At 51.9% G+C, this 24,960-nt stretch overlaps 18 non-coding genes across 18 annotated transcripts; all 18 read left to right on the top strand.

Annotated features, from left to right (window-relative positions):
- Positions 1-128: 128 nt before the first annotated feature.
- LOC126313156 (5S ribosomal RNA) lies at positions 129-247 on the top strand. The gene has a single exon (XR_007555033.1). It is a non-coding gene; the product is annotated as a 5S ribosomal RNA (ribosomal RNA).
- A 1,271-nt stretch (positions 248-1,518) lies between these two features.
- LOC126313155 (5S ribosomal RNA) lies at positions 1,519-1,637 on the top strand. Its single transcript, XR_007555032.1, has one exon. It is a non-coding gene; the product is annotated as a 5S ribosomal RNA (ribosomal RNA).
- Positions 1,638-2,908: 1,271 nt separating this feature from the next.
- LOC126313153 (5S ribosomal RNA) lies at positions 2,909-3,027 on the top strand. The gene has a single exon (XR_007555030.1). It is a non-coding gene; the product is annotated as a 5S ribosomal RNA (ribosomal RNA).
- Positions 3,028-4,298: 1,271 nt separating this feature from the next.
- Positions 4,299-4,417, top strand: LOC126313134 (5S ribosomal RNA). The gene has a single exon (XR_007555014.1). It is a non-coding gene; the product is annotated as a 5S ribosomal RNA (ribosomal RNA).
- Positions 4,418-5,687: 1,270 nt separating this feature from the next.
- LOC126313133 (5S ribosomal RNA) lies at positions 5,688-5,806 on the top strand. Its single transcript, XR_007555013.1, has one exon. It is a non-coding gene; the product is annotated as a 5S ribosomal RNA (ribosomal RNA).
- A 1,270-nt stretch (positions 5,807-7,076) lies between these two features.
- Positions 7,077-7,195, top strand: LOC126313132 (5S ribosomal RNA). The gene has a single exon (XR_007555012.1). It is a non-coding gene; the product is annotated as a 5S ribosomal RNA (ribosomal RNA).
- A 1,270-nt stretch (positions 7,196-8,465) lies between these two features.
- LOC126313152 (5S ribosomal RNA) lies at positions 8,466-8,584 on the top strand. Its single transcript, XR_007555029.1, has one exon. It is a non-coding gene; the product is annotated as a 5S ribosomal RNA (ribosomal RNA).
- Positions 8,585-9,854: 1,270 nt separating this feature from the next.
- On the top strand, positions 9,855-9,973 carry LOC126313150 (5S ribosomal RNA). The gene has a single exon (XR_007555028.1). It is a non-coding gene; the product is annotated as a 5S ribosomal RNA (ribosomal RNA).
- Positions 9,974-11,243: 1,270 nt separating this feature from the next.
- On the top strand, positions 11,244-11,362 carry LOC126313149 (5S ribosomal RNA). The gene has a single exon (XR_007555027.1). It is a non-coding gene; the product is annotated as a 5S ribosomal RNA (ribosomal RNA).
- Positions 11,363-12,632: 1,270 nt separating this feature from the next.
- LOC126313148 (5S ribosomal RNA) lies at positions 12,633-12,751 on the top strand. The gene has a single exon (XR_007555026.1). It is a non-coding gene; the product is annotated as a 5S ribosomal RNA (ribosomal RNA).
- A 1,270-nt stretch (positions 12,752-14,021) lies between these two features.
- Positions 14,022-14,140, top strand: LOC126313147 (5S ribosomal RNA). Its single transcript, XR_007555025.1, has one exon. It is a non-coding gene; the product is annotated as a 5S ribosomal RNA (ribosomal RNA).
- Positions 14,141-15,410: 1,270 nt separating this feature from the next.
- On the top strand, positions 15,411-15,529 carry LOC126313130 (5S ribosomal RNA). The gene has a single exon (XR_007555010.1). It is a non-coding gene; the product is annotated as a 5S ribosomal RNA (ribosomal RNA).
- A 1,271-nt stretch (positions 15,530-16,800) lies between these two features.
- On the top strand, positions 16,801-16,919 carry LOC126313146 (5S ribosomal RNA). Its single transcript, XR_007555024.1, has one exon. It is a non-coding gene; the product is annotated as a 5S ribosomal RNA (ribosomal RNA).
- A 1,270-nt stretch (positions 16,920-18,189) lies between these two features.
- LOC126313145 (5S ribosomal RNA) lies at positions 18,190-18,308 on the top strand. Its single transcript, XR_007555023.1, has one exon. It is a non-coding gene; the product is annotated as a 5S ribosomal RNA (ribosomal RNA).
- Positions 18,309-19,578: 1,270 nt separating this feature from the next.
- LOC126313144 (5S ribosomal RNA) lies at positions 19,579-19,697 on the top strand. Its single transcript, XR_007555022.1, has one exon. It is a non-coding gene; the product is annotated as a 5S ribosomal RNA (ribosomal RNA).
- Positions 19,698-20,967: 1,270 nt separating this feature from the next.
- LOC126313143 (5S ribosomal RNA) lies at positions 20,968-21,086 on the top strand. The gene has a single exon (XR_007555021.1). It is a non-coding gene; the product is annotated as a 5S ribosomal RNA (ribosomal RNA).
- Positions 21,087-22,356: 1,270 nt separating this feature from the next.
- On the top strand, positions 22,357-22,475 carry LOC126313128 (5S ribosomal RNA). Its single transcript, XR_007555009.1, has one exon. It is a non-coding gene; the product is annotated as a 5S ribosomal RNA (ribosomal RNA).
- Positions 22,476-23,746: 1,271 nt separating this feature from the next.
- LOC126313139 (5S ribosomal RNA) lies at positions 23,747-23,865 on the top strand. Its single transcript, XR_007555019.1, has one exon. It is a non-coding gene; the product is annotated as a 5S ribosomal RNA (ribosomal RNA).
- Positions 23,866-24,960: the final 1,095 nt, after the last annotated feature.

The following is a 24,960-nucleotide window of genomic DNA, read 5'->3' as shown; positions in this document are numbered from 1 at the left end:
CGTGGCGGCGCGTCGCCTTCGAGGTGGAAGGACGTGCTTTGCGTCAAATGTGCCACCGAAAACAGCGATTGCGTGTGTTAGGAGGAGAGGCGAAGCCTTCTTCTGCCGTGCAGCTACAGTATAAGGACGCCAACGGCCATACCATGTTGAATACACCGGTTCTCGTCCGATCACCGAAGTTAAGCAACATCGGGCCCGGTTAGTACTTGGATGGGTGACCGCCTGGGAACACCGGGTGCTGTTGGCTCCCTCTCTCTTTTTAGATTGTACGTCACTACACCTGCCAGCCCTCTTTTTATACAAACTCTCAGGTGCGACAAAGATGCTTCCACAAGCATTTTAAACTACTGTATTAAACGTAAGATGCGAAATTACAGTAATGAACTCAGTTTGAACAAGAAAGCGCGGAGGAAGAGTGCTAGGAAGTCGTTGAAAATAACGAAACACTGCGAATCGACAGATGTGCTCTTGAAATGCGTCAGAGCCTACTGTTTTGTAGGAGCGCTAAATTCCAAAAACTAACTACATTAAAAAAAAACCTGTTCCTGTCCGAACACCGAAGATAAGCAACAACGTTAGTATTCGGATCGGCGACCGCCTGGGAACTCTGGCTGTCTTCATTTCTTGCTTTCTTGTCGCTACCCCTGCCAGCCCTTTTTTCATGCTACCTTTCTCATGTGACAAAGATGCTTCCATACTGATTTTAAACTATCGTAAGATACGATATTAAGGAACTCAGTTTGAAAAGAGTGCGCCAAGGAAGACTTCCAAAGAGTCTCTGGAAATAACAAAACAGTATGAAGTGACAGAAATGTTGTGGAAAACGTCAGGGCATATTGTTTTGTAGCAGTGCACAAAGGCAAATTTGTAAACAAAAATTTACCTTTCGTCGCTACAAGAGAGGGATACTTTGTCCAACAGCCTGTGTCTTGTGTGCATGTTTTCGCACCTTTCCACGGCACGGCGCAGCACAGAGCTGCTCTGGTAGCTCCGAACGGCCGCACACGGCGCCTCGGACACGCCGGTTCGGCCCGCGCCCATCTCGCAGATGATTCTCGTGCTTGTGCTGTCATACGGACCGCGACCCGAGCGGCAGCGAGCGGCAGTCGAGCAAAGTCGGGACAAGTCGGGACGGAAGGGGACAGCCGAGAATGCACCGTGCGAATTACGCAAATATCTGGAAGCGCGACGCGTGTCAGGCAGGTAAGAACGCTTCCCTCGGTCCAGCACGACACTGCCACACCCCGCGCAGTCCCCAAGCCGCCCGGCCGCGCGCAAGCCCTGCGCCGGATAACGATAACAAGGTGCGTCTCCCGCGAGTGTCGGAGGCCGCACGAACCAAACGAATGACAGGCGGTGCAACGAGCAGCTGTGTTGTGCGTCCGACCCACGTGGCGGCGCGTCGCCTTCGAGGTGGAAGGACGTGCTTTGCGTCAAATGTGCCACCGAAAACAGCGATTGCGTGTGTTAGGAGGAGAGGCGAAGCCTTCTTCTGCCGTGCAGCTACAGTATAAGGACGCCAACGGCCATACCATGTTGAATACACCGGTTCTCGTCCGATCACCGAAGTTAAGCAACATCGGGCCCGGTTAGTACTTGGATGGGTGACCGCCTGGGAACACCGGGTGCTGTTGGCTCCCTCTCTCTTTTTAGATTGTACGTCACTACACCTGCCAGCCCTCTTTTCATACAAACTCTCAGGTGCGACAAAGATGCTTCCACAAGCATTTTAAACTACTGTATTAAACGTAAGATGCGAAATTACAGTAATGAACTCAGTTTGAACAAGAAAGCGCGGAGGAAGAGTGCTAGGAAGTCGTTGAAAATAACGAAACACTGCGAATCGACAGATGTGCTCTTGAAATGCGTCAGAGCCTACTGTTTTGTAGGAGCGCTAAATTCCAAAAACTAACTACATTAAAAAAAAACCTGTTCCTGTCCGAACACCGAAGATAAGCAACAACGTTAGTATTCGGATCGGCGACCGCCTGGGAACTCTGGCTGTCTTCATTTCTTGCTTTCTTGTCGCTACCCCTGCCAGCCCTTTTTTCATGCTACCTTTCTCATGTGACAAAGATGCTTCCATACTGATTTTAAACTATCGTAAGATACGATATTAAGGAACTCAGTTTGAAAAGAGTGCGCCAAGGAAGACTTCCAAAGAGTCTCTGGAAATAACAAAACAGTATGAAGTGACAGAAATGTTGTGAAAAACGTCAGGGCATATTGTTTTGTAGCAGTGCACAAAGGCAAATTTGTAAACAAAAATTTACCTTTCGTCGCTACAAGAGAGGGATACTTTGTCCAACAGCCTGTGTCTTGTGTGCATGTTTTCGCACCTTTCCACGGCACGGCGCAGCACAGAGCTGCTCTGGTAGCTCCGAACGGCCGCACACGGCGCCTCGGACACGCCGGTTCGGCCCGCGCCCATCTCGCAGATGATTCTCGTGCTTGTGCTGTCATACGGACCGCGACCCGAGCGGCAGCGAGCGGCAGTCGAGCAAAGTCGGGACAAGTCGGGACGGAAGGGGACAGCCGAGAATGCACCGTGCGAATTACGCAAATATCTGGAAGCGCGACGCGTGTCAGGCAGGTAAGAACGCTTCCCTCGGTCCAGCACGACACTGCCACACCCCGCGCAGTCCCCAAGCCGCCCGGCCGCGCGCAAGCCCTGCGCCGGATAACGATAACAAGGTGCGTCTCCCGCGAGTGTCGGAGGCCGCACGAACCAAACGAATGACAGGCGGTGCAACGAGCAGCTGTGTTGTGCGTCCGACCCACGTGGCGGCGCGTCGCCTTCGAGGTGGAAGGACGTGCTTTGCGTCAAATGTGCCACCGAAAACAGCGATTGCGTGTGTTAGGAGGAGAGGCGAAGCCTTCTTCTGCCGTGCAGCTACAGTATAAGGACGCCAACGGCCATACCATGTTGAATACACCGGTTCTCGTCCGATCACCGAAGTTAAGCAACATCGGGCCCGGTTAGTACTTGGATGGGTGACCGCCTGGGAACACCGGGTGCTGTTGGCTCCCTCTCTCTTTTTAGATTGTACGTCACTACACCTGCCAGCCCTCTTTTCATACAAACTCTCAGGTGCGACAAAGATGCTTCCACAAGCATTTTAAACTACTGTATTAAACGTAAGATGCGAAATTACAGTAATGAACTCAGTTTGAACAAGAAAGCGCGGAGGAAGAGTGCTAGGAAGTCGTTGAAAATAACGAAACACTGCGAATCGACAGATGTGCTCTTGAAATGCGTCAGAGCCTACTGTTTTGTAGGAGCGCTAAATTCCAAAAACTAACTACATTAAAAAAAAACCTGTTCCTGTCCGAACACCGAAGATAAGCAACAACGTTAGTATTCGGATCGGCGACCGCCTGGGAACTCTGGCTGTCTTCATTTCTTGCTTTCTTGTCGCTACCCCTGCCAGCCCTTTTTTCATGCTACCTTTCTCATGTGACAAAGATGCTTCCATACTGATTTTAAACTATCGTAAGATACGATATTAAGGAACTCAGTTTGAAAAGAGTGCGCCAAGGAAGACTTCCAAAGAGTCTCTGGAAATAACAAAACAGTATGAAGTGACAGAAATGTTGTGAAAAACGTCAGGGCATATTGTTTTGTAGCAGTGCACAAAGGCAAATTTGTAAACAAAAATTTACCTTTCGTCGCTACAAGAGAGGGATACTTTGTCCAACAGCCTGTGTCTTGTGTGCATGTTTTCGCACCTTTCCACGGCACGGCGCAGCACAGAGCTGCTCTGGTAGCTCCGAACGGCCGCACACGGCGCCTCGGACACGCCGGTTCGACCCGCGCCCATCTCGCAGATGATTCTCGTGCTTGTGCTGTCATACGGACCGCGACCCGAGCGGCAGCGAGCGGCAGTCGAGCAAAGTCGGGACAAGTCGGGACGGAAGGGGACAGCCGAGAATGCACCGTGCGAATTACGCAAATATCTGGAAGCGCGACGCGTGTCAGGCAGGTAAGAACGCTTCCCTCGGTCCAGCACGACACTGCCACACCCCGCGCAGTCCCCAAGCCGCCCGGCCGCGCGCAAGCCCTGCGCCGGATAACGATAACAAGGTGCGTCTCCCGCGAGTGTCGGAGGCCGCACGAACCAAACGAATGACAGGCGGTGCAACGAGCAGCTGTGTTGTGCGTCCGACCCACGTGGCGGCGCGTCGCCTTCGAGGTGGAAGGACGTGCTTTGCGTCAAATGTGCCACCGAAAACAGCGATTGCGTGTGTTAGGAGGAGAGGCGAAGCCTTCTTCTGCCGTGCAGCTACAGTATAAGGACGCCAACGGCCATACCATGTTGAATACACCGGTTCTCGTCCGATCACCGAAGTTAAGCAACATCGGGCCCAGTTAGTACTTGGATGGGTGACCGCCTGGGAACACCGGGTGCTGTTGGCTCCCTCTCTCTTTTTAGATTGTACGTCACTACACCTGCTAGCCCTCTTTTCATACAAACTCTCAGGTGCGACAAAGATGCTTCCACAAGCATTTTAAACTACTGTATTAAACGTAAGATGCGAAATTACAGTAATGAACTCAGTTTGAACAAGAAAGCGCGGAGGAAGAGTGCTAGGAAGTCGTTGAAAATAACGAAACACTGCGAATCGACAGATGTGCTCTTGAAATGCGTCAGAGCCTACTGTTTTGTAGGAGCGCTAAATTCCAAAAACTAACTACATTAAAAAAAACCTGTTCCTGTCCGACCACCGAAGATAAGCAACAACGTTAGTATTCGGATCGGCGACCGCCTGGGAACTCTGGCTGTCTTCATTTCTTGCTTTCTTGTCGCTACCCCTGCCAGCCCTTTTTTCATGCTACCTTTCTCATGTGACAAAGATGCTTCCATACTGATTTTAAACTATCGTAAGATACGATATTAAGGAACTCAGTTTGAAAAGAGTGCGCCAAGGAAGACTTCCAAAGAGTCTCTGGAAATAACAAAACAGTATGAAGTGACAGAAATGTTGTGAAAAACGTCAGGGCATATTGTTTTGTAGCAGTGCACAAAGGCAAATTTGTAAACAAAAATTTACCTTTCGTCGCTACAAGAGAGGGATACTTTGTCCAACAGCCTGTGTCTTGTGTGCATGTTTTCGCACCTTTCCACGGCACGGCGCAGCACAGAGCTGCTCTGGTAGCTCCGAACGGCCGCACACGGCGCCTCGGACACGCCGGTTCGGCCCGCGCCCATCTCGCAGATGATTCTCGTGCTTGTGCTGTCATACGGACCGCGACCCGAGCGGCAGCGAGCGGCAGTCGAGCAAAGTCGGGACAAGTCGGGACGGAAGGGGACAGCCGAGAATGCACCGTGCGAATTACGCAAATATCTGGAAGCGCGACGCGTGTCAGGCAGGTAAGAACGCTTCCCTCGGTCCAGCACGACACTGCCACACCCCGCGCAGTCCCCAAGCCGCCCGGCCGCGCGCAAGCCCTGCGCCGGATAACGATAACAAGGTGCGTCTCCCGCGAGTGTCGGAGGCCGCACGAACCAAACGAATGACAGGCGGTGCAACGAGCAGCTGTGTTGTGCGTCCGACCCACGTGGCGGCGCGTCGCCTTCGAGGTGGAAGGACGTGCTTTGCGTCAAATGTGCCACCGAAAACAGCGATTGCGTGTGTTAGGAGGAGAGGCGAAGCCTTCTTCTGCCGTGCAGCTACAGTATAAGGACGCCAACGGCCATACCATGTTGAATACACCGGTTCTCGTCCGATCACCGAAGTTAAGCAACATCGGGCCCAGTTAGTACTTGGATGGGTGACCGCCTGGGAACACCGGGTGCTGTTGGCTCCCTCTCTCTTTTTAGATTGTACGTCACTACACCTGCTAGCCCTCTTTTCATACAAACTCTCAGGTGCGACAAAGATGCTTCCACAAGCATTTTAAACTACTGTATTAAACGTAAGATGCGAAATTACAGTAATGAACTCAGTTTGAACAAGAAAGCGCGGAGGAAGAGTGCTAGGAAGTCGTTGAAAATAACGAAACACTGCGAATCGACAGATGTGCTCTTGAAATGCGTCAGAGCCTACTGTTTTGTAGGAGCGCTAAATTCCAAAAACTAACTACATTAAAAAAAACCTGTTCCTGTCCGACCACCGAAGATAAGCAACAACGTTAGTATTCGGATCGGCGACCGCCTGGGAACTCTGGCTGTCTTCATTTCTTGCTTTCTTGTCGCTACCCCTGCCAGCCCTTTTTTCATGCTACCTTTCTCATGTGACAAAGATGCTTCCATACTGATTTTAAACTATCGTAAGATACGATATTAAGGAACTCAGTTTGAAAAGAGTGCGCCAAGGAAGACTTCCAAAGAGTCTCTGGAAATAACAAAACAGTATGAAGTGACAGAAATGTTGTGAAAAACGTCAGGGCATATTGTTTTGTAGCAGTGCACAAAGGCAAATTTGTAAACAAAAATTTACCTTTCGTCGCTACAAGAGAGGGATACTTTGTCCAACAGCCTGTGTCTTGTGTGCATGTTTTCGCACCTTTCCACGGCACGGCGCAGCACAGAGCTGCTCTGGTAGCTCCGAACGGCCGCACACGGCGCCTCGGACACGCCGGTTCGGCCCGCGCCCATCTCGCAGATGATTCTCGTGCTTGTGCTGTCATACGGACCGCGACCCGAGCGGCAGCGAGCGGCAGTCGAGCAAAGTCGGGACAAGTCGGGACGGAAGGGGACAGCCGAGAATGCACCGTGCGAATTACGCAAATATCTGGAAGCGCGACGCGTGTCAGGCAGGTAAGAACGCTTCCCTCGGTCCAGCACGACACTGCCACACCCCGCGCAGTCCCCAAGCCGCCCGGCCGCGCGCAAGCCCTGCGCCGGATAACGATAACAAGGTGCGTCTCCCGCGAGTGTCGGAGGCCGCACGAACCAAACGAATGACAGGCGGTGCAACGAGCAGCTGTGTTGTGCGTCCGACCCACGTGGCGGCGCGTCGCCTTCGAGGTGGAAGGACGTGCTTTGCGTCAAATGTGCCACCGAAAACAGCGATTGCGTGTGTTAGGAGGAGAGGCGAAGCCTTCTTCTGCCGTGCAGCTACAGTATAAGGACGCCAACGGCCATACCATGTTGAATACACCGGTTCTCGTCCGATCACCGAAGTTAAGCAACATCGGGCCCAGTTAGTACTTGGATGGGTGACCGCCTGGGAACACCGGGTGCTGTTGGCTCCCTCTCTCTTTTTAGATTGTACGTCACTACACCTGCTAGCCCTCTTTTCATACAAACTCTCAGGTGCGACAAAGATGCTTCCACAAGCATTTTAAACTACTGTATTAAACGTAAGATGCGAAATTACAGTAATGAACTCAGTTTGAACAAGAAAGCGCGGAGGAAGAGTGCTAGGAAGTCGTTGAAAATAACGAAACACTGCGAATCGACAGATGTGCTCTTGAAATGCGTCAGAGCCTACTGTTTTGTAGGAGCGCTAAATTCCAAAAACTAACTACATTAAAAAAAACCTGTTCCTGTCCGACCACCGAAGATAAGCAACAACGTTAGTATTCGGATCGGCGACCGCCTGGGAACTCTGGCTGTCTTCATTTCTTGCTTTCTTGTCGCTACCCCTGCCAGCCCTTTTTTCATGCTACCTTTCTCATGTGACAAAGATGCTTCCATACTGATTTTAAACTATCGTAAGATACGATATTAAGGAACTCAGTTTGAAAAGAGTGCGCCAAGGAAGACTTCCAAAGAGTCTCTGGAAATAACAAAACAGTATGAAGTGACAGAAATGTTGTGAAAAACGTCAGGGCATATTGTTTTGTAGCAGTGCACAAAGGCAAATTTGTAAACAAAAATTTACCTTTCGTCGCTACAAGAGAGGGATACTTTGTCCAACAGCCTGTGTCTTGTGTGCATGTTTTCGCACCTTTCCACGGCACGGCGCAGCACAGAGCTGCTCTGGTAGCTCCGAACGGCCGCACACGGCGCCTCGGACACGCCGGTTCGGCCCGCGCCCATCTCGCAGATGATTCTCGTGCTTGTGCTGTCATACGGACCGCGACCCGAGCGGCAGCGAGCGGCAGTCGAGCAAAGTCGGGACAAGTCGGGACGGAAGGGGACAGCCGAGAATGCACCGTGCGAATTACGCAAATATCTGGAAGCGCGACGCGTGTCAGGCAGGTAAGAACGCTTCCCTCGGTCCAGCACGACACTGCCACACCCCGCGCAGTCCCCAAGCCGCCCGGCCGCGCGCAAGCCCTGCGCCGGATAACGATAACAAGGTGCGTCTCCCGCGAGTGTCGGAGGCCGCACGAACCAAACGAATGACAGGCGGTGCAACGAGCAGCTGTGTTGTGCGTCCGACCCACGTGGCGGCGCGTCGCCTTCGAGGTGGAAGGACGTGCTTTGCGTCAAATGTGCCACCGAAAACAGCGATTGCGTGTGTTAGGAGGAGAGGCGAAGCCTTCTTCTGCCGTGCAGCTACAGTATAAGGACGCCAACGGCCATACCATGTTGAATACACCGGTTCTCGTCCGATCACCGAAGTTAAGCAACATCGGGCCCGGTTAGTACTTGGATGGGTGACCGCCTGGGAACACCGGGTGCTGTTGGCTCCCTCTCTCTTTTTAGATTGTACGTCACTACACCTGCCAGCCCTCTTTTCATACAAACTCTCAGGTGCGACAAAGATGCTTCCACAAGCATTTTAAACTACTGTATTAAACGTAAGATGCGAAATTACAGTAATGAACTCAGTTTGAACAAGAAAGCGCGGAGGAAGAGTGCTAGGAAGTCGTTGAAAATAACGAAACACTGCGAATCGACAGATGTGCTCTTGAAATGCGTCAGAGCCTACTGTTTTGTAGGAGCGCTAAATTCCAAAAACTAACTACATTAAAAAAAACCTGTTCCTGTCCGACCACCGAAGATAAGCAACAACGTTAGTATTCGGATCGGCGACCGCCTGGGAACTCTGGCTGTCTTCATTTCTTGCTTTCTTGTCGCTACCCCTGCCAGCCCTTTTTTCATGCTACCTTTCTCATGTGACAAAGATGCTTCCATACTGATTTTAAACTATCGTAAGATACGATATTAAGGAACTCAGTTTGAAAAGAGTGCGCCAAGGAAGACTTCCAAAGAGTCTCTGGAAATAACAAAACAGTATGAAGTGACAGAAATGTTGTGAAAAACGTCAGGGCATATTGTTTTGTAGCAGTGCACAAAGGCAAATTTGTAAACAAAAATTTACCTTTCGTCGCTACAAGAGAGGGATACTTTGTCCAACAGCCTGTGTCTTGTGTGCATGTTTTCGCACCTTTCCACGGCACGGCGCAGCACAGAGCTGCTCTGGTAGCTCCGAACGGCCGCACACGGCGCCTCGGACACGCCGGTTCGGCCCGCGCCCATCTCGCAGATGATTCTCGTGCTTGTGCTGTCATACGGACCGCGACCCGAGCGGCAGCGAGCGGCAGTCGAGCAAAGTCGGGACAAGTCGGGACGGAAGGGGACAGCCGAGAATGCACCGTGCGAATTACGCAAATATCTGGAAGCGCGACGCGTGTCAGGCAGGTAAGAACGCTTCCCTCGGTCCAGCACGACACTGCCACACCCCGCGCAGTCCCCAAGCCGCCCGGCCGCGCGCAAGCCCTGCGCCGGATAACGATAACAAGGTGCGTCTCCCGCGAGTGTCGGAGGCCGCACGAACCAAACGAATGACAGGCGGTGCAACGAGCAGCTGTGTTGTGCGTCCGACCCACGTGGCGGCGCGTCGCCTTCGAGGTGGAAGGACGTGCTTTGCGTCAAATGTGCCACCGAAAACAGCGATTGCGTGTGTTAGGAGGAGAGGCGAAGCCTTCTTCTGCCGTGCAGCTACAGTATAAGGACGCCAACGGCCATACCATGTTGAATACACCGGTTCTCGTCCGATCACCGAAGTTAAGCAACATCGGGCCCGGTTAGTACTTGGATGGGTGACCGCCTGGGAACACCGGGTGCTGTTGGCTCCCTCTCTCTTTTTAGATTGTACGTCACTACACCTGCCAGCCCTCTTTTCATACAAACTCTCAGGTGCGACAAAGATGCTTCCACAAGCATTTTAAACTACTGTATTAAACGTAAGATGCGAAATTACAGTAATGAACTCAGTTTGAACAAGAAAGCGCGGAGGAAGAGTGCTAGGAAGTCGTTGAAAATAACGAAACACTGCGAATCGACAGATGTGCTCTTGAAATGCGTCAGAGCCTACTGTTTTGTAGGAGCGCTAAATTCCAAAAACTAACTACATTAAAAAAAACCTGTTCCTGTCCGACCACCGAAGATAAGCAACAACGTTAGTATTCGGATCGGCGACCGCCTGGGAACTCTGGCTGTCTTCATTTCTTGCTTTCTTGTCGCTACCCCTGCCAGCCCTTTTTTCATGCTACCTTTCTCATGTGACAAAGATGCTTCCATACTGATTTTAAACTATCGTAAGATACGATATTAAGGAACTCAGTTTGAAAAGAGTGCGCCAAGGAAGACTTCCAAAGAGTCTCTGGAAATAACAAAACAGTATGAAGTGACAGAAATGTTGTGAAAAACGTCAGGGCATATTGTTTTGTAGCAGTGCACAAAGGCAAATTTGTAAACAAAAATTTACCTTTCGTCGCTACAAGAGAGGGATACTTTGTCCAACAGCCTGTGTCTTGTGTGCATGTTTTCGCACCTTTCCACGGCACGGCGCAGCACAGAGCTGCTCTGGTAGCTCCGAACGGCCGCACACGGCGCCTCGGACACGCCGGTTCGGCCCGCGCCCATCTCGCAGATGATTCTCGTGCTTGTGCTGTCATACGGACCGCGACCCGAGCGGCAGCGAGCGGCAGTCGAGCAAAGTCGGGACAAGTCGGGACGGAAGGGGACAGCCGAGAATGCACCGTGCGAATTACGCAAATATCTGGAAGCGCGACGCGTGTCAGGCAGGTAAGAACGCTTCCCTCGGTCCAGCACGACACTGCCACACCCCGCGCAGTCCCCAAGCCGCCCGGCCGCGCGCAAGCCCTGCGCCGGATAACGATAACAAGGTGCGTCTCCCGCGAGTGTCGGAGGCCGCACGAACCAAACGAATGACAGGCGGTGCAACGAGCAGCTGTGTTGTGCGTCCGACCCACGTGGCGGCGCGTCGCCTTCGAGGTGGAAGGACGTGCTTTGCGTCAAATGTGCCACCGAAAACAGCGATTGCGTGTGTTAGGAGGAGAGGCGAAGCCTTCTTCTGCCGTGCAGCTACAGTATAAGGACGCCAACGGCCATACCATGTTGAATACACCGGTTCTCGTCCGATCACCGAAGTTAAGCAACATCGGGCCCGGTTAGTACTTGGATGGGTGACCGCCTGGGAACACCGGGTGCTGTTGGCTCCCTCTCTCTTTTTAGATTGTACGTCACTACACCTGCCAGCCCTCTTTTCATACAAACTCTCAGGTGCGACAAAGATGCTTCCACAAGCATTTTAAACTACTGTATTAAACGTAAGATGCGAAATTACAGTAATGAACTCAGTTTGAACAAGAAAGCGCGGAGGAAGAGTGCTAGGAAGTCGTTGAAAATAACGAAACACTGCGAATCGACAGATGTGCTCTTGAAATGCGTCAGAGCCTACTGTTTTGTAGGAGCGCTAAATTCCAAAAACTAACTACATTAAAAAAAACCTGTTCCTGTCCGACCACCGAAGATAAGCAACAACGTTAGTATTCGGATCGGCGACCGCCTGGGAACTCTGGCTGTCTTCATTTCTTGCTTTCTTGTCGCTACCCCTGCCAGCCCTTTTTTCATGCTACCTTTCTCATGTGACAAAGATGCTTCCATACTGATTTTAAACTATCGTAAGATACGATATTAAGGAACTCAGTTTGAAAAGAGTGCGCCAAGGAAGACTTCCAAAGAGTCTCTGGAAATAACAAAACAGTATGAAGTGACAGAAATGTTGTGAAAAACGTCAGGGCATATTGTTTTGTAGCAGTGCACAAAGGCAAATTTGTAAACAAAAATTTACCTTTCGTCGCTACAAGAGAGGGATACTTTGTCCAACAGCCTGTGTCTTGTGTGCATGTTTTCGCACCTTTCCACGGCACGGCGCAGCACAGAGCTGCTCTGGTAGCTCCGAACGGCCGCACACGGCGCCTCGGACACGCCGGTTCGGCCCGCGCCCATCTCGCAGATGATTCTCGTGCTTGTGCTGTCATACGGACCGCGACCCGAGCGGCAGCGAGCGGCAGTCGAGCAAAGTCGGGACAAGTCGGGACGGAAGGGGACAGCCGAGAATGCACCGTGCGAATTACGCAAATATCTGGAAGCGCGACGCGTGTCAGGCAGGTAAGAACGCTTCCCTCGGTCCAGCACGACACTGCCACACCCCGCGCAGTCCCCAAGCCGCCCGGCCGCGCGCAAGCCCTGCGCCGGATAACGATAACAAGGTGCGTCTCCCGCGAGTGTCGGAGGCCGCACGAACCAAACGAATGACAGGCGGTGCAACGAGCAGCTGTGTTGTGCGTCCGACCCACGTGGCGGCGCGTCGCCTTCGAGGTGGAAGGACGTGCTTTGCGTCAAATGTGCCACCGAAAACAGCGATTGCGTGTGTTAGGAGGAGAGGCGAAGCCTTCTTCTGCCGTGCAGCTACAGTATAAGGACGCCAACGGCCATACCATGTTGAATACACCGGTTCTCGTCCGATCACCGAAGTTAAGCAACATCGGGCCCGGTTAGTACTTGGATGGGTGACCGCCTGGGAACACCGGGTGCTGTTGGCTCCCTCTCTCTTTTTAGATTGTACGTCACTACACCTGCCAGCCCTCTTTTCATACAAACTCTCAGGTGCGACAAAGATGCTTCCACAAGCATTTTAAACTACTGTATTAAACGTAAGATGCGAAATTACAGTAATGAACTCAGTTTGAACAAGAAAGCGCGGAGGAAGAGTGCTAGGAAGTCGTTGAAAATAACGAAACACTGCGAATCGACAGATGTGCTCTTGAAATGCGTCAGAGCCTACTGTTTTGTAGGAGCGCTAAATTCCAAAAACTAACTACATTAAAAAAAACCTGTTCCTGTCCGACCACCGAAGATAAGCAACAACGTTAGTATTCGGATCGGCGACCGCCTGGGAACTCTGGCTGTCTTCATTTCTTGCTTTCTTGTCGCTACCCCTGCCAGCCCTTTTTTCATGCTACCTTTCTCATGTGACAAAGATGCTTCCATACTGATTTTAAACTATCGTAAGATACGATATTAAGGAACTCAGTTTGAAAAGAGTGCGCCAAGGAAGACTTCCAAAGAGTCTCTGGAAATAACAAAACAGTATGAAGTGACAGAAATGTTGAGAAAAACGTCAGGGCATATTGTTTTGTAGCAGTGCACAAAGGCAAATTTGTAAACAAAAATTTACCTTTCGTCGCTACAAGAGAGGGATACTTTGTCCAACAGCCTGTGTCTTGTGTGCATGTTTTCGCACCTTTCCACGGCACGGCGCAGCACAGAGCTGCTCTGGTAGCTCCGAACGGCCGCACACGGCGCCTCGGACACGCCGGTTCGGCCCGCGCCCATCTCGCAGATGATTCTCGTGCTTGTGCTGTCATACGGACCGCGACCCGAGCGGCAGCGAGCGGCAGTCGAGCAAAGTCGGGACAAGTCGGGACGGAAGGGGACAGCCGAGAATGCACCGTGCGAATTACGCAAATATCTGGAAGCGCGACGCGTGTCAGGCAGGTAAGAACGCTTCCCTCGGTCCAGCACGACACTGCCACACCCCGCGCAGTCCCCAAGCCGCCCGGCCGCGCGCAAGCCCTGCGCCGGATAACGATAACAAGGTGCGTCTCCCGCGAGTGTCGGAGGCCGCACGAACCAAACGAATGACAGGCGGTGCAACGAGCAGCTGTGTTGTGCGTCCGACCCACGTGGCGGCGCGTCGCCTTCGAGGTGGAAGGACGTGCTTTGCGTCAAATGTGCCACCGAAAACAGCGATTGCGTGTGTTAGGAGGAGAGGCGAAGCCTTCTTCTGCCGTGCAGCTACAGTATAAGGACGCCAACGGCCATACCATGTTGAATACACCGGTTCTCGTCCGATCACCGAAGTTAAGCAACATCGGGCCCGGTTAGTACTTGGATGGGTGACCGCCTGGGAACACCGGGTGCTGTTGGCTCCCTCTCTCTTTTTAGATTGTACGTCACTACACCTGCCAGCCCTCTTTTCATACAAACTCTCAGGTGCGACAAAGATGCTTCCACAAGCATTTTAAACTACTGTATTAAACGTAAGATGCGAAATTACAGTAATGAACTCAGTTTGAACAAGAAAGCGCGGAGGAAGAGTGCTAGGAAGTCGTTGAAAATAACGAAACACTGCGAATCGACAGATGTGCTCTTGAAATGCGTCAGAGCCTACTGTTTTGTAGGAGCGCTAAATTCCAAAAACTAACTACATTAAAAAAAACCTGTTCCTGTCCGACCACCGAAGATAAGCAACAACGTTAGTATTCGGATCGGCGACCGCCTGGGAACTCTGGCTGTCTTCATTTCTTGCTTTCTTGTCGCTACCCCTGCCAGCCCTTTTTTCATGCTACCTTTCTCATGTGACAAAGATGCTTCCATACTGATTTTAAACTATCGTAAGATACGATATTAAGGAACTCAGTTTGAAAAGAGTGCGCCAAGGAAGACTTCCAAAGAGTCTCTGGAAATAACAAAACAGTATGAAGTGACAGAAATGTTGTGAAAAACGTCAGGGCATATTGTTTTGTAGCAGTGCACAAAGGCAAATTTGTAAACAAAAATTTACCTTTCGTCGCTACAAGAGAGGGATACTTTGTCCAACAGCCTGTGTCTTGTGTGCATGTTTTCGCACCTTTCCACGGCACGGCGCAGCACAGAGCTGCTCTGGTAGCTCCGAACGGCCGCACACGGCGCCTCGGACACGCCGGTTCGGCCCGCGCCCATCTCGCAGATGATTCTCGTGCTTGTGCTGTCATACGGACCGCGACCCGAGCGGCAGCGAGCGGCAGTCGAGCAAAGTCGGGACAAGTCGGGACGGAAGGGGACAGCCGAGAATGCACCGTGCGAATTACGCAAATATCTGGAAGCGCGACGCGTGTCAGGCAGGTAAGAACGCTTCCCTCGGTCCAGCACGACACTGCCACACCCCGCGCAGTCCCCAAGCCGCCCGGCCGCGCGCAAGCCCTGCGCCGGATAACGATAACAAGGTGCGTCTCCCGCGAGTGTCGGAGGCCGCACGAACCAAACGAATGACAGGCGGTGCAACGAGCAGCTGTGTTGTGCGTCCGACCCACGTGGCGGCGCGTCGCCTTCGAGGTGGAAGGACGTGCTTTGCGTCAAATGTGCCACCGAAAACAGCGATTGCGTGTGTTAGGAGGAGAGGCGAAGCCTTCTTCTGCCGTGTAGCTACAGTATAAGGACGCCAACGGCCATACCATGTTGAATACACCGGTTCTCGTCCGATCACCGAAGTTAAGCTACATCGGGCCCGGTTAGTACTTGGATGGGTGACCGCCTGGGAACACCGGGTGCTGTTGGCTCCCTCTCTCTTTTTAGATTGTACGTCACTACACCTGCCAGCCCTCTTTTCATACAAACTCTCAGGTGCGACAAAGATGCTTCCACAAGCATTTTAAACTACTGTATTAAACGTAAGATGCGAAATTACAGTAATGAACTCAGTTTGAACAAGAAAGCGCGGAGGAAGAGTGCTAGGAAGTCGTTGAAAATAACGAAACACTGCGAATCGACAGATGTGCTCTTGAAATGCGTCAGAGCCTACTGTTTTGTAGGAGCGCTAAATTCCAAAAACTAACTACATTAAAAAAAAACCTGTTCCTGTCCGACCACCGAAGATAAGCAACAACGTTAGTATTCGGATCGGCGACCGCCTGGGAACTCTGGCTGTCTTCATTTCTTGCTTTCTTGTCGCTACCCCTGCCAGCCCTTTTTTCATGCTACCTTTCTCATGTGACAAAGATGCTTCCATACTGATTTTAAACTATCGTAAGATACGATATTAAGGAACTCAGTTTGAAAAGAGTGCGCCAAGGAAGACTTCCAAAGAGTCTCTGGAAATAACAAAACAGTATGAAGTGACAGAAATGTTGTGAAAAACGTCAGGGCATATTGTTTTGTAGCAGTGCACAAAGGCAAATTTGTAAACAAAAATTTACCTTTCGTCGCTACAAGAGAGGGATACTTTGTCCAACAGCCTGTGTCTTGTGTGCATGTTTTCGCACCTTTCCACGGCACGGCGCAGCACAGAGCTGCTCTGGTAGCTCCGAACGGCCGCACACGGCGCCTCGGACACGCCGGTTCGGCCCGCGCCCATCTCGCAGATGATTCTCGTGCTTGTGCTGTCATACGGACCGCGACCCGAGCGGCAGCGAGCGGCAGTCGAGCAAAGTCGGGACAAGTCGGGACGGAAGGGGACAGCCGAGAATGCACCGTGCGAATTACGCAAATATCTGGAAGCGCGACGCGTGTCAGGCAGGTAAGAACGCTTCCCTCGGTCCAGCACGACACTGCCACACCCCGCGCAGTCCCCAAGCCGCCCGGCCGCGCGCAAGCCCTGCGCCGGATAACGATAACAAGGTGCGTCTCCCGCGAGTGTCGGAGGCCGCACGAACCAAACGAATGACAGGCGGTGCAACGAGCAGCTGTGTTGTGCGTCCGACCCACGTGGCGGCGCGTCGCCTTCGAGGTGGAAGGACGTGCTTTGCGTCAAATGTGCCACCGAAAACAGCGATTGCGTGTGTTAGGAGGAGAGGCGAAGCCTTCTTCTGCCGTGCAGCTACAGTATAAGGACGCCAACGGCCATACCATGTTGAATACACCGGTTCTCGTCCGATCACCGAAGTTAAGCAACATCGGGCCCGGTTAGTACTTGGATGGGTGACCGCCTGGGAACACCGGGTGCTGTTGGCTCCCTCTCTCTTTTTAGATTGTACGTCACTACACCTGCCAGCCCTCTTTTCATACAAACTCTCAGGTGCGACAAAGATGCTTCCACAAGCATTTTAAACTACTGTATTAAACGTAAGATGCGAAATTACAGTAATGAACTCAGTTTGAACAAGAAAGCGCGGAGGAAGAGTGCTAGGAAGTCGTTGAAAATAACGAAACACTGCGAATCGACAGATGTGCTCTTGAAATGCGTCAGAGCCTACTGTTTTGTAGGAGCGCTAAATTCCAAAAACTAACTACATTAAAAAAAACCTGTTCCTGTCCGACCACCGAAGATAAGCAACAACGTTAGTATTCGGATCGGCGACCGCCTGGGAACTCTGGCTGTCTTCATTTCTTGCTTTCTTGTCGCTACCCCTGCCAGCCCTTTTTTCATGCTACCTTTCTCATGTGACAAAGATGCTTCCATACTGATTTTAAACTATCGTAAGATACGATATTAAGGAACTCAGTTTGAAAAGAGTGCGCCAAGGAAGACTTCCAAAGAGTCTCTGGAAATAACAAAACAGTATGAAGTGACAGAAATGTTGTGAAAAACGTCAGGGCATATTGTTTTGTAGCAGTGCACAAAGGCAAATTTGTAAACAAAAATTTACCTTTCGTCGCTACAAGAGAGGGATACTTTGTCCAACAGCCTGTGTCTTGTGTGCATGTTTTCGCACCTTTCCACGGCACGGCGCAGCACAGAGCTGCTCTGGTAGCTCCGAACGGCCGCACACGGCGCCTCGGACACGCCGGTTCGGCCCGCGCCCATCTCGCAGATGATTCTCGTGCTTGTGCTGTCATACGGACCGCGACCCGAGCGGCAGCGAGCGGCAGTCGAGCAAAGTCGGGACAAGTCGGGACGGAAGGGGACAGCCGAGAATGCACCGTGCGAATTACGCAAATATCTGGAAGCGCGACGCGTGTCAGGCAGGTAAGAACGCTTCCCTCGGTCCAGCACGACACTGCCACACCCCGCGCAGTCCCCAAGCCGCCCGGCCGCGCGCAAGCCCTGCGCCGGATAACGATAACAAGGTGCGTCTCCCGCGAGTGTCGGAGGCCGCACGAACCAAACGAATGACAGGCGGTGCAACGAGCAGCTGTGTTGTGCGTCCGACCCACGTGGCGGCGCGTCGCCTTCGAGGTGGAAGGACGTGCTTTGCGTCAAATGTGCCACCGAAAACAGCGATTGCGTGTGTTAGGAGGAGAGGCGAAGCCTTCTTCTGCCGTGCAGCTACAGTATAAGGACGCCAACGGCCATACCATGTTGAATACACCGGTTCTCGTCCGATCACCGAAGTTAAGCAACATCGGGCCCGGTTAGTACTTGGATGGGTGACCGCCTGGGAACACCGGGTGCTGTTGGCTCCCTCTCTCTTTTTAGATTGTACGTCACTACACCTGCCAGCCCTCTTTTCATACAAACTCTCAGGTGCGACAAAGATGCTTCCACAAGCATTTTAAACTACTGTATTAAACGTAAGATGCGAAATTACAGTAATGAACTCAGTTTGAACAAGAAAGCGCGGAGGAAGAGTGCTAGGAAGTCGTTGAAAATAACGAAACACTGCGAATCGACAGATGTGCTCTTGAAATGCGTCAGAGCCTACTGTTTTGTAGGAGCGCTAAATTCCAAAAACTAACTACATTAAAAAAAACCTGTTCCTGTCCGACCACCGAAGATAAGCAACAACGTTAGTATTCGGATCGGCGACCGCCTGGGAACTCTGGCTGTCTTCATTTCTTGCTTTCTTGTCGCTACCCCTGCCAGCCCTTTTTTCATGCTACCTTTCTCATGTGACAAAGATGCTTCCATACTGATTTTAAACTATCGTAAGATACGATATTAAGGAACTCAGTTTGAAAAGAGTGCGCCAAGGAAGACTTCCAAAGAGTCTCTGGAAATAACAAAACAGTATGAAGTGACAGAAATGTTGTGAAAAACGTCAGGGCATATTGTTTTGTAGCAGTGCACAAAGGCAAATTTGTAAACAAAAATTTACCTTTCGTCGCTACAAGAGAGGGATACTTTGTCCAACAGCCTGTGTCTTGTGTGCATGTTTTCGCACCTTTCCACGGCACGGCGCAGCACAGAGCTGCTCTGGTAGCTCCGAACGGCCGCACACGGCGCCTCGGACACGCCGGTTCGGCCCGCGCCCATCTCGCAGATGATTCTCGTGCTTGTGCTGTCATACGGACCGCGACCCGAGCGGCAGCGAGCGGCAGTCGAGCAAAGTCGGGACAAGTCGGGACGGAAGGGGACAGCCGAGAATGCACCGTGCGAATTACGCAAATATCTGGAAGCGCGACGCGTGTCAGGCAGGTAAGAACGCTTCCCTCGGTCCAGCACGACACTGCCACACCCCGCGCAGTCCCCAAGCCGCCCGGCCGCGCGCAAGCCCTGCGCCGGATAACGATAACAAGGTGCGTCTCCCGCGAGTGTCGGAGGCCGCACGAACCAAACGAATGACAGGCGGTGCAACGAGCAGCTGTGTTGTGCGTCCGACCCACGTGGCGGCGCGTCGCCTTCGAGGTGGAAGGACGTGCTTTGCGTCAAATGTGCCACCGAAAACAGCGATTGCGTGTGTTAGGAGGAGAGGCGAAGCCTTCTTCTGCCGTGCAGCTACAGTATAAGGACGCCAACGGCCATACCATGTTGAATACACCGGTTCTCGTCCGATCACCGAAGTTAAGCAACATCGGGCCCGGTTAGTACTTGGATGGGTGACCGCCTGGGAACACCGGGTGCTGTTGGCTCCCTCTCTCTTTTTAGATTGTACGTCACTACACCTGCCAGCCCTCTTTTCATACAAACTCTCAGGTGCGACAAAGATGCTTCCACAAGCATTTTAAACTACTGTATTAAACGTAAGATGCGAAATTACAGTAATGAACTCAGTTTGAACAAGAAAGCGCGGAGGAAGAGTGCTAGGAAGTCGTTGAAAATAACGAAACACTGCGAATCGACAGATGTGCTCTTGAAATGCGTCAGAGCCTACTGTTTTGTAGGAGCGCTAAATTCCAAAAACTAACTACATTAAAAAAAACCTGTTCCTGTCCGACCACCGAAGATAAGCAACAACGTTAGTATTCGGATCGGCGACCGCCTGGGAACTCTGGCTGTCTTCATTTCTTGCTTTCTTGTCGCTACCCCTGCCAGCCCTTTTTTCATGCTACCTTTCTCATGTGACAAAGATGCTTCCATACTGATTTTAAACTATCGTAAGATACGATATTAAGGAACTCAGTTTGAAAAGAGTGCGCCAAGGAAGACTTCCAAAGAGTCTCTGGAAATAACAAAACAGTATGAAGTGACAGAAATGTTGAGAAAAACGTCAGGGCATATTGTTTTGTAGCAGTGCACAAAGGCAAATTTGTAAACAAAAATTTACCTTTCGTCGCTACAAGAGAGGGATACTTTGTCCAACAGCCTGTGTCTTGTGTGCATGTTTTCGCACCTTTCCACGGCACGGCGCAGCACAGAGCTGCTCTGGTAGCTCCGAACGGCCGCACACGGCGCCTCGGACACGCCGGTTCGGCCCGCGCCCATCTCGCAGATGATTCTCGTGCTTGTGCTGTCATACGGACCGCGACCCGAGCGGCAGCGAGCGGCAGTCGAGCAAAGTCGGGACAAGTCGGGACGGAAGGGGACAGCCGAGAATGCACCGTGCGAATTACGCAAATATCTGGAAGCGCGACGCGTGTCAGGCAGGTAAGAACGCTTCCCTCGGTCCAGCACGACACTGCCACACCCCGCGCAGTCCCCAAGCCGCCCGGCCGCGCGCAAGCCCTGCGCCGGATAACGATAACAAGGTGCGTCTCCCGCGAGTGTCGGAGGCCGCACGAACCAAACGAATGACAGGCGGTGCAACGAGCAGCTGTGTTGTGCGTCCGACCCACGTGGCGGCGCGTCGCCTTCGAGGTGGAAGGACGTGCTTTGCGTCAAATGTGCCACCGAAAACAGCGATTGCGTGTGTTAGGAGGAGAGGCGAAGCCTTCTTCTGCCGTGCAGCTACAGTATAAGGACGCCAACGGCCATACCATGTTGAATACACCGGTTCTCGTCCGATCACCGAAGTTAAGCAACATCGGGCCCGGTTAGTACTTGGATGGGTGACCGCCTGGGAACACCGGGTGCTGTTGGCTCCCTCTCTCTTTTTAGATTGTACGTCACTACACCTGCCAGCCCTCTTTTCATACAAACTCTCAGGTGCGACAAAGATGCTTCCACAAGCATTTTAAACTACTGTATTAAACGTAAGATGCGAAATTACAGTAATGAACTCAGTTTGAACAAGAAAGCGCGGAGGAAGAGTGCTAGGAAGTCGTTGAAAATAACGAAACACTGCGAATCGACAGATGTGCTCTTGAAATGCGTCAGAGCCTACTGTTTTGTAGGAGCGCTAAATTCCAAAAACTAACTACATTAAAAAAAACCTGTTCCTGTCCGACCACCGAAGATAAGCAACAACGTTAGTATTCGGATCGGCGACCGCCTGGGAACTCTGGCTGTCTTCATTTCTTGCTTTCTTGTCGCTACCCCTGCCAGCCCTTTTTTCATGCTACCTTTCTCATGTGACAAAGATGCTTCCATACTGATTTTAAACTATCGTAAGATACGATATTAAGGAACTCAGTTTGAAAAGAGTGCGCCAAGGAAGACTTCCAAAGAGTCTCTGGAAATAACAAAACAGTATGAAGTGACAGAAATGTTGTGAAAAACGTCAGGGCATATTGTTTTGTAGCAGTGCACAAAGGCAAATTTGTAAACAAAAATTTACCTTTCGTCGCTACAAGAGAGGGATACTTTGTCCAACAGCCTGTGTCTTGTGTGCATGTTTTCGCACCTTTCCACGGCACGGCGCAGCACAGAGCTGCTCTGGTAGCTCCGAACGGCCGCACACGGCGCCTCGGACACGCCGGTTCGGCCCGCGCCCATCTCGCAGATGATTCTCGTGCTTGTGCTGTCATACGGACCGCGACCCGAGCGGCAGCGAGCGGCAGTCGAGCAAAGTCGGGACAAGTCGGGACGGAAGGGGACAGCCGAGAATGCACCGTGCGAATTACGCAAATATCTGGAAGCGCGACGCGTGTCAGGCAGGTAAGAACGCTTCCCTCGGTCCAGCACGACACTGCCACACCCCGCGCAGTCCCCAAGCCGCCCGGCCGCGCGCAAGCCCTGCGCCGGATAACGATAACAAGGTGCGTCTCCCGCGAGTGTCGGAGGCCGCACGAACCAAACGAATGACAGGCGGTGCAACGAGCAGCTGTGTTGTGCGTCCGACCCACGTGGCGGCGCGTCGCCTTCGAGGTGGAAGGACGTGCTTTGCGTCAAATGTGCCACCGAAAACAGCGATTGCGTGTGTTAGGAGGAGAGGCGAAGCCTTCTTCTGCCGTGTAGCTACAGTATAAGGACGCCAACGGCCATACCATGTTGAATACACCGGTTCTCGTCCGATCACCGAAGTTAAGCTACATCGGGCCCGGTTAGTACTTGGATGGGTGACCGCCTGGGAACACCGGGTGCTGTTGGCTCCCTCTCTCTTTTTAGATTGTACGTCACTACACCTGCCAGCCCTCTTTTCATACAAACTCTCAGGTGCGACAAAGATGCTTCCACAAGCATTTTAAACTACTGTATTAAACGTAAGATGCGAAATTACAGTAATGAACTCAGTTTGAACAAGAAAGCGCGGAGGAAGAGTGCTAGGAAGTCGTTGAAAATAACGAAACACTGCGAATCGACAGATGTGCTCTTGAAATGCGTCAGAGCCTACTGTTTTGTAGGAGCGCTAAATTCCAAAAACTAACTACATTAAAAAAAAACCTGTTCCTGTCCGACCACCGAAGATAAGCAACAACGTTAGTATTCGGATCGGCGACCGCCTGGGAACTCTGGCTGTCTTCATTTCTTGCTTTCTTGTCGCTACCCCTGCCAGCCCTTTTTTCATGCTACCTTTCTCATGTGACAAAGATGCTTCCATACTGATTTTAAACTATCGTAAGATACGATATTAAGGAACTCAGTTTGAAAAGAGTGCGCCAAGGAAGACTTCCAAAGAGTCTCTGGAAATAACAAAACAGTATGAAGTGACAGAAATGTTGTGAAAAACGTCAGGGCATATTGTTTTGTAGCAGTGCACAAAGGAAAATTTGTAAACAAAAATTTACCTTTCGTCGCTACAAGAGAGGGATACTTTGTCCAACAGCCTGTGTCTTGTGTGCATGTTTTCGCACCTTTCCACGGCACGGCGCAGCACAGAGCTGCTCTGGTAGCTCCGAACGGCCGCACACGGCGCCTCGGACACGCCGGTTCGGCCCGCGCCCATCTCGCAGATGATTCTCGTGCTTGTGCTGTCATACGGACCGCGACCCGAGCGGCAGCGAGCGGCAGTCGAGCAAAGTCGGGACAAGTCGGGACGGAAGGGGACAGCCGAGAATGCACCGTGCGAATTACGCAAATATCTGGAAGCGCGACGCGTGTCAGGCAGGTAAGAACGCTTCCCTCGGTCCAGCACGACACTGCCACACCCCGCGCAGTCCCCAAGCCGCCCGGCCGCGCGCAAGCCCTGCGCCGGATAACGATAACAAGGTGCGTCTCCCGCGAGTGTCGGAGGCCGCACGAACCAAACGAATGACAGGCGGTGCAACGAGCAGCTGTGTTGTGCGTCCGACCCACGTGGCGGCGCGTCGCCTTCGAGGTGGAAGGACGTGCTTTGCGTCAAATGTGCCACCGAAAACAGCGATTGCGTGTGTTAGGAGGAGAGGCGAAGCCTTCTTCTGCCGTGCAGCTACAGTATAAGGACGCCAACGGCCATACCATGTTGAATACACCGGTTCTCGTCCGATCACCGAAGTTAAGCAACATCGGGCCCGGTTAGTACTTGGATGGGTGACCGCCTGGGAACACCGGGTGCTGTTGGCTCCCTCTCTCTTTTTAGATTGTACGTCACTACACCTGCCAGCCCTCTTTTCATACAAACTCTCAGGTGCGACAAAGATGCTTCCACAAGCATTTTAAACTACTGTATTAAACGTAAGATGCGAAATTACAGTAATGAACTCAGTTTGAACAAGAAAGCGCGGAGGAAGAGTGCTAGGAAGTCGTTGAAAATAACGAAACACTGCGAATCGACAGATGTGCTCTTGAAATGCGTCAGAGCCTACTGTTTTGTAGGAGCGCTAAATTCCAAAAACTAACTACATTAAAAAAAACCTGTTCCTGTCCGACCACCGAAGATAAGCAACAACGTTAGTATTCGGATCGGCGACCGCCTGGGAACTCTGGCTGTCTTCATTTCTTGCTTTCTTGTCGCTACCCCTGCCAGCCCTTTTTTCATGCTACCTTTCTCATGTGACAAAGATGCTTCCATACTGATTTTAAACTATCGTAAGATACGATATTAAGGAACTCAGTTTGAAAAGAGTGCGCCAAGGAAGACTTCCAAAGAGTCTCTGGAAATAACAAAACAGTATGAAGTGACAGAAATGTTGTGAAAAACGTCAGGGCATATTGTTTTGTAGCAGTGCACAAAGGCAAATTTGTAAACAAAAATTTACCTTTCGTCGCTACAAGAGAGGGATACTTTGTCCAACAGCCTGTGTCTTGTGTGCATGTTTTCGCACCTTTCCACGGCACGGCGCAGCACAGAGCTGCTCTGGTAGCTCCGAACGGCCGCACACGGCGCCTCGGACACGCCGGTTCGGCCCGCGCCCATCTCGCAGATGATTCTCGTGCTTGTGCTGTCATACGGACCGCGACCCGAGCGGCAGCGAGCGGCAGTCGAGCAAAGTCGGGACAAGTCGGGACGGAAGGGGACAGCCGAGAATGCACCGTGCGAATTACGCAAATATCTGGAAGCGCGACGCGTGTCAGGCAGGTAAGAACGCTTCCCTCGGTCCAGCACGACACTGCCACACCCCGCGCAGTCCCCAAGCCGCCCGGCCGCGCGCAAGCCCTGCGCCGGATAACGATAACAAGGTGCGTCTCCCGCGAGTGTCGGAGGCCGCACGAACCAAA

The sequence above is a fragment of the Schistocerca gregaria genome, unplaced genomic scaffold (assembly GCF_023897955.1).
Source record: "Schistocerca gregaria isolate iqSchGreg1 unplaced genomic scaffold, iqSchGreg1.2 ptg000462l, whole genome shotgun sequence".
NCBI lineage: Eukaryota > Metazoa > Arthropoda > Insecta > Orthoptera > Acrididae > Schistocerca > Schistocerca gregaria.
The sequence above is the reverse complement of the archived record's forward strand: the minus strand, read 5'-3'. Positions and strand labels throughout refer to the sequence as shown.